General features: G+C 46.5%; 1 protein-coding gene and 1 pseudogene across 2 annotated transcripts in view; both read left to right on the plus strand.

Moving 5' to 3' along the window:
• The window catches only part of LOC311125549 (interleukin-1 receptor type 1-like), a 31,673-nt pseudogene that overhangs the window by 9,412 nt on the left and 5,994 nt on the right, over positions 1-16,267 (plus strand). Inside the window, exons 3-7 of the transcript in view lie at positions 9,451-9,703; positions 9,786-9,966; positions 11,111-11,300; positions 14,670-14,732; positions 14,867-15,002. The product of the transcript in view is annotated as an interleukin-1 receptor type 1-like (transcript). The remainder of the gene's footprint in view (positions 1-9,450; positions 9,704-9,785; positions 9,967-11,110; positions 11,301-14,669; positions 14,733-14,866; positions 15,003-16,267) is intronic.
• The window catches only part of LOC311125550 (interleukin-1 receptor type 1-like), a 57,120-nt gene that overhangs the window by 2,141 nt on the left and 38,712 nt on the right, over positions 1-16,267 (plus strand). The window lies entirely within an intron of this gene.

Here is a 16,267-nt window from a genome sequence, read left to right on the forward strand (position 1 = left end):
GATGCAATGCAGCAAATACATTGAGCACAACCCCACTAACTTTGCCACCGACAAGAGCAGGGTGGATTTTGTGTCTCTGCTCACAGGCAAAGCCCTGGATTGGGCCACCGCCATATGGACTGCCAACAGCACAGAACTCAGATCCGAGACCCATTTCCACACCCTCTTCAAAGAGGTATTCGATCACGCTCCTTCCAGGAGACCTCCTCATAGAACTTCAACAAGGACTCAATTCAGCTGCCGAGTATACCCTCGAGTTCCGCACCATGGCTGCAGGGAGTGGATGGAGTGAGGCTGCTTTACTTACGTCTACTGAAGAGGGCTCAACAGGGAACTTCAGGCGGAGTTGGCCTGTAGAGGTGACCTTCAGGATTTAAATCAATACATTCGTATCTCCATCGACCACCTCGTCGCCGACCGTCGAAGAACTCTGACACCCAGGAACCTGAAACCTTCTCTTTCCATGGTTCCGTCATCCCGTTCCAGTCTTCCAGAGCCCATGCAGTTGGGCCATGCTCCTCTCCCGCGTATCAAACGTCAAAGGCGGATCCAAGAAGGGCTCTGCCTATACTGTGGAGGGAAAGATAATCTACTCAGCCATTGCCCTGTTCGCCCCCCACGGAGAGATGATAAGGGTCCCTCCGCTGCCATGCAGGTAGGCGTGTCCTTATTTCTAAATATCTCCCAGAAGCAATTCTCCATCCCAGTGTTGATAACCGCAAAGGGGGTTACTAAGTACGTAGAGGGCTTGATAGATTCGGGCGCAGCAGGTAATTTTATTGATCACCAGCTAGTACAAGAGCTTGACATTGATCTTACACCTGTCACCCCTCTCTTAAGGATTAACGCCCTGGACGGGCAGCCATTGGGCACGGGCTTCATTACGCACCTGACACAGAGCGTCACCCTCCAGATTGGAGTCTTCCACACCGAAACCATTCAACTCATGGAACTATCATTCCCCAAACAGCCACTCATCCTCGGACACCCCTGGCTTTGCCGTCACGACCCTGCTATCTCGTGGTGACAAGGTGAACTACTGTCCTGGTCTTCTACCTGCATCACCAGTTGTCTCAGCCTACCCTGCAGAAACACCACCATTGAGGACTCTGCAGTGCCACCCACTATACCATCTGAATACGCCCAGTACAGCAATGTCTTCAGCAAAATCAAGGCCTCCACTCTGCCACCACATCGCCCAGTGGACTGTGCTATTGACTTACTCCCTGGAGTGTCCCCACCGACGGGCCATGTTTACCCCCTATCTATCCCGGAAAATGAGGCAATGGAGAACTACATTGATGAAGCACTCGAAAATGGTTTAATTCGTCCTTCTTCCCCGGCTGCGTCCAGCTTCTTCTTCGTTGGAAAAAAGGACGGTGGTCTCCGTCCATGTATTGATTACCGTTCCCTGAATGACGTCACGGTCAAGAACCGTTTCCCTCTTCCTTTGATCCCAGCGACCCTTGAACAAGTGGGCCACGCCAACATCTATACAACATATTTTCCAGGATATGATCAACCGCTTTCTCATCGTCTACATTGATTACATCCTGATTTACTCCCTGAAGGAACACATACAGCATGTACAAAAGGTTCTTCAACGGCTCCTTGACCATAACCTTTATGTGAATTCTGAAAAGAGCACCTTCCATGTAAACTTCCTCGGTTTCGTACTGACACCTGGAGGGGTCCGCATGGATGAGAACAAAGTCACCGCTGTCAATAACTGGCCCAAATCCACCACTGTTAAGGGACTCCAACGTTTCATTGGGTTCTCCAACTTCTATCGCCAGTTCATTCGGAACTTCAGTTCTACTGCCGCTCCCCTCACTGCCCTTACCAGCCAAAAGACCCGGACTCTTCAAACGACTGATACCGCCCTGACTGCTTTCAACAACTTGAAATGCCTCTTCACCTCAGCTCCTCTCCTTCGCCAACATGATCCGACCCTTCCTTTCACCCTGGAGGTGGATGCCTCCAAAGTAGTAGGAGCCATACTCTCTCAGTGGGTGGCAACACCTCCCAAATCACATCCCAGTGCCTTCTTCTCCAGGAAGTTATCCGCCGCTGAGAGGAATTACGATTTGGGGAACAGAACTCCTCGCCATCAAGCTGGCCCTCGAGGAATGGCGCCACTGGTTGTAGGGCGCACAACATCCTAAACAGATCATCATTATCTGGAATATATAAAACTGGCCAAGAGGTTAAACTCCAGACAAGCCAGCTGGGCTCTCTTCACAAGCTTCCATTTTCATGTTACTTACATCCCTGGAAAGAAAAACGTAAAAGCTGATGCTCTCTCCCGCCAGTTTGACCTTCCGACCAGTAACTCAGACCCTACACCCATTTTTCCATCCTCTTGCATTATGGAACCGGTACAGTGGGAGGTTCACTCTGCTATACAAGAAGCCCTAACCTCAGACCCGGCTCCTCCTGAGACACCAGCTGGGAAGACTTACGTACCAGCAGCTGTTAGACCCCAACTGATGCAATGGTGTCACACGTCCTTGGGGTCAGGACATCCGGGCATTACATTAACCACCGAACTTCTAGCCCGTAAGTTCTGGTGGTCCTCACTGGCATCCGACGTAAGGGATTACGTACTCTCCTGTCCAGTCTGCGCCCAAACCAAAAGCCCTCGTCATCTCCCTGGTAAGCTTCAACCTTTTATAGCTGTTGACTTCATCACAGACCTTCCTGAATCCTCTGGTAACACCACCATCCTTGTCATAGTAGACCGTTTTTCAAAAATGTGTCTGGTTCCTCTTCCTCATTTACCTAACACCATGGAATTGGCTGAGTGTATGTTCCAGCAGGTGTTCCGTCTGTATGGGATTCTGGAGGACATAGTTTCTGACCGCGGGTCCCAGTTTGTCTCCCGGGTGTGGCGAGCCTTCTGTGACCGACTGGGGATCGCCCTCAGCCTCTCCTCCGGGTACCATCCCCAGAACAACGGGCAGACGGAACGCCTGAACCAAGAAATAGGGAAGTACCTCCGCCAACAATGTTCTGCCTCTCCACACGACTGGAGTCAGTATATGAATACGCAGTCATCCGCATACATAGACACACTGGCTTTACTCAAAGCCAGTGGCATGTCGTTAGTAAAGATGGAAAAAAGCAAGGGGTCTAGACAGCTGCCCTGGGGAATTCCTGATCCTACATGGATTTTGTTTGAAAGGCTTCCATTAAAGAACATCCTCCTGTGTTCTGTCGTCCCCACAGTGACTGTACGTACATACGGCAATCAGAAGCCATGGATTACAGGCAACATCCGCACTGAGCTAAAGGGTAGAGCAGCCGCTTTCAAGGAGTAGAACTCTAACCCGGAAGCTTATAAGAAATCCCGCTATGCCCTCCACTACAAAGGGATGCACAGCCGCGAGCTGCCCAGTGACACGAGCCTACCAGACGAGCTAAATCACTTCTATGCTCGCTTCGAGGCAAGCAACACTGAAACATGCATGAGAGCATCAGCTGTTCCGAATGACTGTGTGATCACGCTCTCCATAGCCGATGTGAGTAATACCTTTTAAACTGGTCAACATTCACAAGGCCGCAGGGCCAGACGGATTACCAGGACGTGTACTCCGAGCATGCGCTGACCAACTGGCAAGTGTCTTCACTGACATTTTCAACCTCTCCCTGTCTGAGTCTGTAATACCAACATGTTTCAAGCAGACCACCATAGTCCCTGTGCCCAAGAACACTAACGTAACCTACCTAAATGACTACCGACCCATAGCACTCACGTCTGTAGCCATGAAGTGCTTTGAAAGGCTGGTCATGGTGCACATCAACACCATTATTCCAGAAACCCTAGACCCACTCCAATTTGCATACCGCCCCAACAGATCCACAGATGATGCAATCTCTATTGCGCTCCACACTTCCCTTTCACACCTGGACAAAAGGAACACCTATGTGCGAATGCTATTCATTGACTACAGTTCAGCGTTCAACACTATAGTGCCCTCAAAGCTCATCACTAAGCTAAGGACCCTGGGACTAAACACTTCCCTCTGCAACTGGATCCTGGACTTCCTGATGGGCCGCCCCCAGGTGGTAAGGGTAGGTAACAACACATCCGCCACGCTGATCCTCAACACGGGGGTCCCTCAGGAGTGCGTGCTTAGTCCCCTCCTGTACTCACTGTTCACTCATGACTGAATGGCCAGGCAAGACTCCAACACCATCATTAAGTTTGCCGATGACACAACAGTGGTAGGCCTGATCACCGACAACGACGAGACAGCCTATAGGGAGGAGGTCAGAGACCTGGCCGTGTGGTGCCAGGACAACAACCTCTCCCTCAATTTGATCAAGAAAAAGGAGATGACTGTGGACTGTTGTCATATGCTCTAATGTCAACTGTTACACAGTCTGCATGACAACTTATGTCATATGTTATTACATGCTACAAATAACCAGATGTTATAAAATTTTATGTCATTTACCAACCTCTGTGTCACATTATTTAATTAAATAATGAGCGCCATAACCATGTCATATGGCTTTACAAAGTGTGCACAGACACCTTCAGTATAGTGACATTAATTTGAGGTGTTATGAAACAGTTACTGGATGAATGTGCTTATACCACAGGATGAGTTGAGTATCATAAAATGTTACCATACAAATGATCTCCAAGAAACATGGGCAAATGGGAGCACAGATGTAGGCCTACTAAGGATATATGTTTTTCAAGGAGACTGCTCTGAGTTGTAGCTACAAATTGGACCACATCGAGATATAATAAAGCACACATTATAATACCAACATCTAACTTAATTAATCCATCCTCTTTCTCTCCGTTTGTTGGCACCATTCATTTTTAATCTTAGTGAACACCTTTCTCTATCTTTATCTTTCTGTCACTTTGTTTTAATCTCTCCATCAGTGTGTTTTGATGTGGTGGTTGTGCTGAGAAGTAGAGAGATCATTTCCTGTATCGCACAAGCAGTCATTATAGTCGACTCAACATCAATCCGATTCTGGCGCCTACTAGCACTCTTGTTTGATGGGCGTCATAACCATGGGCAAATTAGAGCACAGATGTAGATTTCATTCTGGCGCCTACTAGCACTCTTGTTTCCACATCCTTTAGTGCTTCTGTCAAGGCACATCCTTATCACTGTAGCCTAGCAGTTAACAGCGCTGGGCCAGTAACTGAAAGATCGCTGGTTCGAATCCCTGAGCCGGCTAGGTGAAACATTTGTTGATGTGCCCTTGAGCAAGGCACTTAGCCCTAATTGCTCTGGATAAGAGTGTCTGCTAAATGTCTAAAATATATATTTTTAAATGCATATCGTCAATGGCACATCATCCAGAATAGACACTATGATGTTACCCAATATAAAGCAAAGATATCGAACTAAACTCCATGTAGTAGCAGAATGTACTTTTGATATCACTCTCATTACAAGTGGACAAAGGTAGTGTGACACCTCACAGTTGATAACTTAGTTGTAATAACAGCTGTTATACAGTTAAACAGTTATACACCTCCACTGTGAAGTGTGTCTGTCAGACTTAGTATAAACTGGCCAGTCAACCAAACATCCCCCCTTGATAAAGAGCCAAGCTTGTATTGAAGGAGGGAATTGAAAACTCCAAGACTCAAGTCATGCAGTGAGTCAATCCAGACCAGCTGGGAACAGGAATCTTAGCTTTCAAAACACTGACCTCAAGACTCTTGTGCTGCACAGTATCATCACTCCAGGGATGGCCAACCCTGCTCCTGGACAGCTACTGAGTATGCACTTTTGCTATAACACACCTGATGTTTGACATTTTACTGAACTGTTAGGATCTAGTAATGCAAGCATTTCGCTGCGCCCACTATAACATCTGCTAAACTGTGTATGCGAGCAATAAACTTTGATTAGATTTTTTTGATTCAACTAATCAATATATTGGTGAGCATCTAGTAGAATCAGGTGTTCTTGTTAAGGGTTTGAATGCAGCAGGGTAGTTCTCCCGGGTTAGTGTTGCTCACCCCGGGTGATCATTTTCTCTCTCCGTTACAGTTGTTTTATGTTTTACCTTTTAGTCATCCAGTTAACACCAGAGCCCTGGAGATGTCAGTCAGTCTTTCTGTGGTGGAATGGGGAATGTGTCTGGCCCTGTTCCAGGTATGAGGTATGAGGTATTAGCCTGCCTGCCTGCCTGCCACGGGCTGTGGTTGTTGACTACCGTGGTGACTCCTGTAGTCAAATATAATTTGTTTTCCTTAAAGGCCTGCCCCAGATTGCCTCTACACAGCAAATTCCCCTATGGACTTCACCAAGTGAGATCCTAAGTGAACATGTTATCATTCAAATGTAACTATTTAAGACTATTCAAAATCATGTTTTTCATGAAATTTGATGATATTTGAAGGAAAGCAGATCAAAGTATGATGACCAAAGTACAGTGCCTTGCAAAAGTATTCATCCCCCTTGGCGTTTTTCCTATTTTGTTGCATTACAACCTGTAATTTAAATGGATTTTTATTTGGATTTCATATAATGGCCATACACAAAATAGTCCAAATTGGTGAAGTGAAATGAAAAAAATAACTTGTTTCAAAAAATTCTAAAAAATAAATAACGGAAAAGTGGTGCGTGCATATGTATTCACCCCCTTTGCTATGAAGGCCCTAAATAAGATCTGGTGCAACCAATTACCTTCAGAAGTCGCATAATTAGTTAAAAAAGTCCACCTGTGTGCAATCTACAGTGAGGGAAAAAAGTATTTGATCCCCTGCTGATTTTGTACGTTTGCCCACTGACAAAGACATGATCAGTCTATCATTTTAATGGTAGGTTTATTTGAACAGTGAGAGACAGAATAACAACAATAAAATCCAGAAAAATGCATGTAAAAAATGTTATAAATTGATTTGCATTTTAATGAGGGAAATAAGTATTTGACCCCTCTGCAAAACATGACTTAGTATTTGGTGGCAAAACCCTTGTTGGCAATCACAGAGGTCAGATGTTTCTTGTAGTTGGCCACCAGGTTTGCACACATCTCAGGAGGGATTTTGTCCCACTCCTCTTTGCAGATCTTCTCCAAGTCATTAAGGTTTCGAGGCTGACGTTTGGCAACTCGAACCTTCAGCTCCCTCCACAGATTTTCTATGGGATTAAGGTCTGGAGACTGGCTAGGCCACTCCAGGACCTTAATGTGCTTCTTCTTGAGCCACTCCTTTGTTGCCTTGGCCGTGTGTTTTGGGTCATTGTCATGCTGGAATACCCATCCACAACCCATTTTCAATGCCCTGGCTGAGGGAAGGAGGTTCTCACCCAAGATTTGACGGTACATGGCCCCGTCCATCGTCCCTTTGATGTGGTGAAATTGTCCTGTCCCCTTAGTGTCAGCGTTGATGTGGATGCGGTTGAGGAGTCAGACGCAGGACGCATAGGCTGAGTCAAACAAGACTTTACTAACTGTATAACAATACAAAATAAAGGACCTCAACAACAAGGAGGCGAGCGACAACGCAAATACAGTGCGTCACTATACACAAAGTCCAGAGTACAGCACAAGCGACACCAACTGACAGGCGGAAAATAACACACAAACTAACAAACACAAAGCAGGAAACTTATAGGACACATAATCAGACACAAACGGACACAGGTGCAACAGACAGACCAAACCAATCAAACATCGAAACATCTAACGGTGGTAGCTAGTACTCCGGGGACGACGAACGCCGAAGCCTGCCGAGCAAGGAGGAGGAGCAGCCTCGGCAGAATCCGTGACACTTAGCAGAAAAACACCCAGAAAGCATAATGTTTCCACCTCCATGTTTGACGGTCGGGATGGTGTTCTTGGGGTCATAGGCAGCATTCCTCCTCCTCCAAACAAGGCGAGTTGAGTTGATCCCAAAGAGCTCGATTTTGGCCCCCCGTGGGAATCAATCCCACAACCCTGGCGTTGCAAACGCCATGCTCTACCAACTGAGCTACATCCCTGCCGGCCATTCCCTCCCCTACCCTGCACGACGCTGGGCCAATTGTGCGCCGCCCCATGGGTCTCCCGGTCGCGGCCGGCTACGACAGAGCCTGGATTCAAACCAGGATCTCTAGTGGCACAGCTAGCACTGCGATGCAGTGCCTTAGACCACTGCGCCACTCGGGAGTTTGCCAAAAGGCACCTAAGGACTCACAGACCAAGAGAAACAAGATTCTCTGGTCTAATGAAACCAAGATTGAACTCTTTGGCCTGAATGCCAAGCGTCCCGTCTGGAGGAAACCAGGCACCACTCATCACCTGGCCAATACCATCCCTACGGTGAAGCATGGTGGTGGCAGCATCTTGATGTGGAAAGGTGAACGGAGCAAAGTACAGAAGAGAGATCCTTGATGAAAACCTGCTCCAGACCTCAGACTGGGGCGATGGTTCACCATCCAACAGGACAACGACCCTAAGCACACAGCCAAGACAACGCAGGAGTGGCTTCGGGACAGGCCTCTGAATGTCCTTGAGTGGCCCAGCCAGAGCCCGGACATGAACCCGATCGAACAGCTCTGGAGAGACCTGAAAATAGCTGTGCAGCGATGCTCCCCATGTAACCTTACAGAGCTTGACAGGATCTGCAGAGTGGAATGGGAGAAACTCCCCAAATACAGGTGTGCCAAGCTTGTGGCATCATACCCAAGAAGACTCGAGGCTGTAATCGCTGCCAAAGGTGCTTCAACAAAGTACTGAGTAAAGGGTCTGAATATTTATGTAAATGTAATATTTCAGTTTTTAATTTTTAATTGATTTGCAAAAAAAATTTAAAACCTGTTTTTGCTTTGTCAATATGGGGTATTGTGTGTAGATTGATAAGGGAAAAAACACATTTATTTAAGGCTGTAACGTAACAAAATGTGGAACAAGTGAAGGGGTCTGAATACTTTCCGAATGCACTGTATGGCATTGTGTTAAATATATATATATGTATATATATATTTTATGACAACATATTCATTTAGGATCTCACTTTTTGAAGTCCGTAGGTCCAAAAATGGATGAATGCAACAACCATGTCTCTGTCACTTACAGTGGTGGTAACTCTACAATTTGCTTGAAAGGCAAGGCACTGTGGGAATATTTGGAAAAGGCTTTACACTAATCAGTGTGTTAATTTAACACTGTTCTGGTGTCTATATGGGTCCACAGACTCAACACTTTCAGTATTGATTTAACACCATCAGTGTTCTTAGTTATTATTTGTTTTACTGGAGAATTTGTTGTGAAGAGATATATTTTGAAGGGACCATCTCTGTAAAGACTCTGTCTATGCATACTACATGACACGCGGAATAATTGCATAATTTCTTTGCCGTGCATCATTTCTCCAACATGTGTTTTTCTTTAAGAGGTGGCCTCAATAAAAAAGATGGTGGTCCGCAAACAGTCCCTGTGCCGCATGTTTGTCTTTACTTTACTTTATATACTCTTTGTGTGCAGATCTCTGTGAGGACAAAGGACGAGAGGTTGAGCGGGTGTTTTCAGTTTCCGGTGATGCTGCCATGTTAACATCCACCCTGGTGGACCTCAATGTGTTTGACTACCGCAGCATCCCCTATAACATCTCATGGTATGACCCAAGGACTGGGAGAGAGCTGACCAGGGAGACAAGAAAGACTCTGCCGCGGGGAAAGACACTGTGGATTTTTAACATCGCGATGGAGGATGCTGGAAACTATGAGTGTGTTGTGAGGTAGGGGCAATACTTTTGTCTGCTGTGTGTGTGTGTGTGTGTGTGTGTGCTGTAAATCTTTCCTGTTACCTTTGATAAACAGACTACCCTCCCAGTGCTATAAGAAATCGGCCTTACTGATTGTGAACCACACCAACCCAGAAGAATGCGGTCGACCAGAAAAGGCCGACCAGGTCCTGACCAACAAAGACACCGGTTTTCTGAACTGCCCATTGAGTGACCATATCAGGGAAGTGGACAATTACTCCATTCAGTGGTACAAGGTGAGTCCTATGGGGTAAACAGACAGTGCAGTGCAATGGGAGAGTGTTGAGAGGGAACGCCTGACAGCAGGGGTGGACTGGCCATGCCGGATGGGCTGATACATTTTTAGCCCAATGGGATTGTCATTTATTTAATTTTTTTACATAATTATAATTATCTGGCTAATAACCAAATTAGTTCACCCAAAGTTCACCCAAATTACAATGACATTGGTTTCCTTACCCTGTAGGCCAGTCTATGGACAAGGTATAACAACAACGTGCTTTGGTTTGGTTTCCCTTGCACTGTTGTCACATGGAAGCGTTTTGGCATTTGTGGCACAAATCTCATTCAAGTCATTTGACCGATACTGGCATTTGTCGCGCATCAGTATGAAAAATGTATGCACTCACTAACTGTAAGTCGCTCTGGATAAGAGCGTCTGCTAAATGACTAAAACGTAAAATGTAATCATGTTCAAATCAATTTGAGATACATTTGGACATGATGTAGTCCCCTGTAGCTCAGTTGGTAGAGCATGGCGCTTGCAACGCCAGGGTTGTGGGTTCGTTCCCCACGGGGGGCCAGTATGAAAATGTATGCACTCACTAACTGTAAGTCACTCTGGATAAGAGCGTCTGCTAAATGACTAAAATGTAAAAAATTTAAATGTAATAACGGGGTCCACAGTGACAAAAATGGGCCTTTTGGGGGCCTCAATGAAAGAAAATGGGCCAATGTCGGGGCCTCAAGGGAAAAATGGTCTGGTGTGTCAGAAATGCCAGGGCGGATTTCTGGTCCCAGTCTGCCCCTGCCTGACAGTGCTGGAAAGCCTGTTTGAACTCTTTCTTTTCAGTCATTCAGTCTGTCTCTATGTATTCTTAATTTGTGTTTAAAACTATAGGAATATGGGGTTATTACTACTAGTGACTACATTTGAACAATGTTCCATCAGATACGGTATATACTCTTTACATTGTTCATTGCTCTCACACATTGTACTGCATTGAATTGTTCTGAGAGTAGGTCTTCTAAGGTAAGACATTATCACAACTTATCTGTAATTGTGTATTCATTTTGTTTTATTAGCCATATTCCATTACTATGATATTCCATTCCATTACCACTACCTTTCAGTGTGGATTTCTACTTTAAACCTTTCAGGGCTGTGAACCCATTGTGAAAGATGACCCATTGTGGAACAGGTTTAGCTATGTCAATAACAGTGTTACGGAGTTACTCCTAGTAAAAGCGGTCATCCCTGAGGACCATGCGTTCTACACCTGCACCATGACCTTTAACTTGGAAGGGCTCAGCGGCAGGATCTCAGAGACCATCAACGGTATGGTGGACGGTGAGTTTTGTTGGCACAGCTCATAAAAGTTGTCCCTAACCACAGATTATTACCATATACCCCCAATCCTTACCACAGCCATTACAGAGATACAGTGCCTTCAGAAAGTATTCACACCCGTTGACTTTCTCCACATCTTGTTGTGTTACATAGTGGGATTAAAAGGGATTTAATAGTCATTTTTTGTTAACAATCTACACAAAATACCCTGTAATGTCAAAGTGTAAGAAAAAGTCTAACATTAAAAATAGAAAAAAATAGAAAAATAGAACACTAATATATCTGATTACATAAGTATTCAACTCCCTGAGTCAATATATGTTAGAATCACCTTTGGCAGAGATTACAGCTGTGAGTATTTCTGGGTAAGTGTCTAAGAGCTTTCCACACCTGGATTGTGCAACATTTCCCCATTATTCTTTTCAAAATTCTTCAAGATCTGTCAAGTTGGTTGTTGATCATTGCTAGACAACCATTTTCAGGTCTTGCCATAGATTTTCAAGCAGATTTAAGTCTAAACTGTAACTCGGCCACTCAGGAACATTCACTGTATTCTTCGTAAGCAACTTCAGTGTAGATTTGGCCTTGTGTTTAAGGTTGTTGACCTGCTGAATGGTGAATTCATCTCCCAGTGCCTGGTGGAAAGCAGACGGAACCAGGTTTTCCTCCCTGGTCTTCGTGGTTGAATCTGTGTTTGAAATTCACTGCTTGACTTAGGGACCTTACATATAATTGTACTGTATGTGTGGGGTACAGACATGAGGTAGTCATTCAAAAATCATTTGAAACACTGTTATTGCACACAGAGTGTCACGATCGTCAAAAGGAGCGGACCAAGGCGCAGCGTGGAATGCGAACATACTTTATTTATATTCACCACACGAACAAAAACAACAAAACGATACGTGAAGTCCTTGGTAACAAACACAAACCAACACGGAACAAGATCCCACAAAACACAACTGCCAAACGGCTGCCTAAGTATGGGTCCCAATCAGAGACAACAAGCAACAGCTGATTCTCGTTGCCTCTGATTGAGAACCACCCCGGCCAACACAGAAACACATGAACTAGATACTGAAACAATGAACACAAAACATAGACTCTACACACCCTGGCTCAACATAAAAGAGTCCCTAGAGCCAGGGCGTGACAGTACCCACCCCCAAAGGCGCGGACTGCGACCGCGCCAACATAAACCGAACAGGGGAGGGCCGGGTGGGCATTCCTCCTCGGAGGCGGATCCGGCTCCAGGCGTGACCACCACCCTCTAATAACCCCCCCGTAGTGCCCCTGGTCTGGTCTGGCCCCGCTGGCTGGAGCTGGACTGGACATCGGTGGAGCGGATTGCTTAGGCTCCGGTGTGGAGCAGCTGACCGGTACCTGACCAGGCACCGGTGAAACGGGCACGGGCTGTGCCGGACTGACGACGCGCACCACAGGCTTGGTGCGGGGAGCAGGAATGGGCCGGACCGGGCTGACGACGCGCACCCCTGACTTGGTGCGGGGAGCAGGAACGGGCAGGACCGGGCTGATGACGCGCACCACTGACTTGGTGCGGGGAGCAGGAACGGGCCGGACCGGGCTGACGATGAGCACCACAGGCTTGGTGCGGGGAGCAGGAACGGGCCGGGCCGGGCTGGCGACGCGCACCACTGACTTGGTGCGGGGAGCAGGAACGGGCCGGGCCGGGCTGGCGACGCGCACCATAGGCTTGGTGCGGGGAGCAGGAACATGCCGTACCGGGCTGGCGGCGCGCACCACAGGCTTGGTGCGAGGGGCAGGAACAGGCCGGGCCGGGCTGGCAACGCGCACCATTGGCTTGGTGCGGGGAGCAGGAACCGGCCGGGCCGGGCTGACGACGCGCACCACTGTCTTGGTGCGGGGAGCAGGAATGGGCCGGGCCGGGCTAGCGACGCGCACCACAGTCTTGGTACGAGGGGCAGGAACAGGCCGGACCGGGCTGTGGAGACGGACTGGAGGTCTGGAGCGAAGAGCTGACACAACCCGTCCTGGCTGAATGCCTATCTTAACACACTCTGTGTGAGGCATCAGCACAGGACGTACAGGGCTGTGTACACGTACTGGCACAACAACACGTGACACTGGCGCAGGATATCCGGGACCGAGGAGGGGTACTGGAAGCCACGAGCGTTGAGCCGGCACACTCCGTCCTGGCTGCATGCCCACCTTAGCACGACACGTGCGTGGTGCTCGCACAGGACGAACCGGACTGTGCCGGACCACTCGCGGCACAGTACGCAGCTCCGCATATCTCGGAACCTGCCCTGTCTCACACTGCCTAGCCTTAGTACGGGGAGTTGGCTCTGCTCTACCTCTAGTTTCCGCCAACCTCCCTTCCGGCCCCCCAAACCCGGTGGCCTCCTCTCCTAATCCCCAACCTCGCCCTGTAGCTGCCTCCAGCAGCCCCATCGTCCATGCCGTGTGCCCCCCCTAAAAATGTATTGGGGTTGCCTCTTGCGTGTCCGACGTCGGCCCGGTTGGCGCCGCTGCTACTCTCTACGGCGCGCCTCCACCGTCTCCTCCCACGGACGGCGATCCATACCGGCCTGGATCTCCTCCCAAGTCCAGGCTGTCTGCTCCTGCTCCTGGAAGGTGCAGCATGGAATGCGAACATACTTTATTTATATTCACCACACGAACAAAAACAACAAAACGATACGTGAAGTCCTTGGTAACAAACACAAACCAACACGGAACAAGATCCCACAAAACACAACTGCCAAATGGCTGCCTATGTATGGGTCCCAATCAGAGACAACAAGCAACAGCTGATTCCCGTTGCCTCTGATTGAGAACCACCCCGGCCAACACAGAAACACATGAACTAGATACTGAAACAATGAACACAAAACATAGACTCTACACACCCTGGCTCAACATAAAAGAGTCCCTAGAGCCAGGGCGTGACACAGAGTGAGTCCATGCAACTTATGTGACTTGTTAAGCAACATTTTACTCCTGAACTTATTTAGGCCTGCCATAACTAAGGCATTGAATACTTCTTGACTCAAGACATTTCATCATTTTTAATTAATTTGTAAACATTTCTAAAAACATTCCACTTTGACATTATGGGGTATTGTGTGTAGGCCATTGATACAAAAATCTAAATTGCATCAATTTCAAATTCAAGCTGTAACACAACAAAACGTGGAAAAAGTCAAGGAGTGTGAATACTTTCTGAAGGCACTGTATATGACCCTGAATCAGAGGTTATGAGTTCATGGAGGCTGCTTTGAAACTTTGCTCTTTGAGAGCTTAGAAAGGGTTGTTTTCTATAGGGTCAGGTGACTGAATATTTCTGTGTCTTTCTATGATGTTTATGAATCATTGTCATAATTTCAGTGCAGTATTGCCTGGAGCCCAAAGTGGTTGAACCTGCCAATGAGATCATCAAAGCAGATCTGGGTGAGTAAACCACTAGAGAATGTGTGTGTGTGTGTGTGTGTGTGTGTGTGTGTGCGCGTGCGTGCGTGCGTGCGTGAGTTTATTATTTATTTTCATTCATGATCCAAATAAAGAATTCAATGTTTGCCCCCTAGGTTCTTCCTTCAGTAAGATGTGTCGGGTGTTTGTGCCGAGTGTGGGGAATAAAAGTTGCACGGATTTGAATTGGAAAGCTAGCAAAAACTCAATTTCCAAAATTGTCTCAGAACGCATCTTTCAGGAATCACAAAGGTAGGTTGAGACAACACAACAGTATCGCAATACACACTGTAAGAATTCTACAAATGTGTTGCTTTTTAACCATTTACATGTAGACTTGATTGTGTGTTTTGGATCATTGTCTTGCTGCATGACCCAGCTGCGCTTCAGCTTCAGCTCACAGACGGATGGCATGACATTCTCCTGTAGAATTCTCTGATACAGAGCAGAATTCATGGTTCTTTCTATTAAGGCAAGTCGTCCAGGTCCTGAGGCAGCAAAGCATCCCCAAACCATCACAATACCACCACCATGCTTGACTTACAGTATGAAGTTCTTACTGTGTAATGCAGTGTTAGCTTTTCGCCAGACATAATGGGACCCATCTCATCCAAAAAGTTGACTCAAGTTTGCCAAAAAGCACCTGAATCATCAAGACTATTTGAAGAATGTTCTATGGACAGATGAGTCAAAAGTATAGCTTTTTGGACGACATGGGTCCCATTACGTTCTACAGGAGAATGGAAGGCCATCTGTCTGTGAGCTGAAGCTGAAGCACAGCTGGGTCATGTAGCAAGACAATGATCCAAAACACATAATCAAGTTTACTTGAAAATGGTTAAAAAGCAACACATTTGAAGTTTTGTAATTTACTAGTCAAAGTCCAGACCCAATTCCAATTGAGATGTTGTGGTAGGACTTGAAACTAGCAGTTCACGCTTGAAAACCCAAAAATGTTGCATGCAAGAGTTGGCCAAATTCCTCCACAGCGATGTGAGAGACTGATCAACAACTACAGGAAGCATTTGGTTGCAGTCATTGCAGCTAAAGGTGGCACAACCAGTTGTTGAGTGTAAGGGGGCAGTTACTTTTTCACACTTGCATAACTTTGTTAATTAAATAAATAAAATAAGTATAATTTTTGGGTTTGTTATTTGTACACTCAGGTTCCTTTATCTAATATTAGGTTTTGGTTGAAGATCTGATAACATTCAGTATAAAAAATATGCAAAAATAGAGAAAATCAGAAAGGAGAAAATACTTTTTCACGGCACTGTATATGCCTGTATTCTGTGTCATCCAGATGGATGTTCTACTGTATAGTATCTAAACTGTTGGTATCGTATCAGGTATACTACTGAGATTAAGATAGGCTCCATATACCTTAATACATAGTGCTTGCTTTGAAACTTTGGAACTTCACAAAATCTAATCGAATCACATTTTATTTGTCACATGCGTCGAATACAACAGGTGTAGACCTTACCGTGAAATGCTTACTTACAGGCCCTTAACCA

The sequence above is a fragment of the Coregonus lavaretus genome, assembly GCF_964263955.1.
Source record: "Coregonus lavaretus genome assembly, contig: HAP1_SCAFFOLD_705, whole genome shotgun sequence".
Taxonomy (NCBI): domain Eukaryota; kingdom Metazoa; phylum Chordata; class Actinopteri; order Salmoniformes; family Salmonidae; genus Coregonus; species Coregonus lavaretus.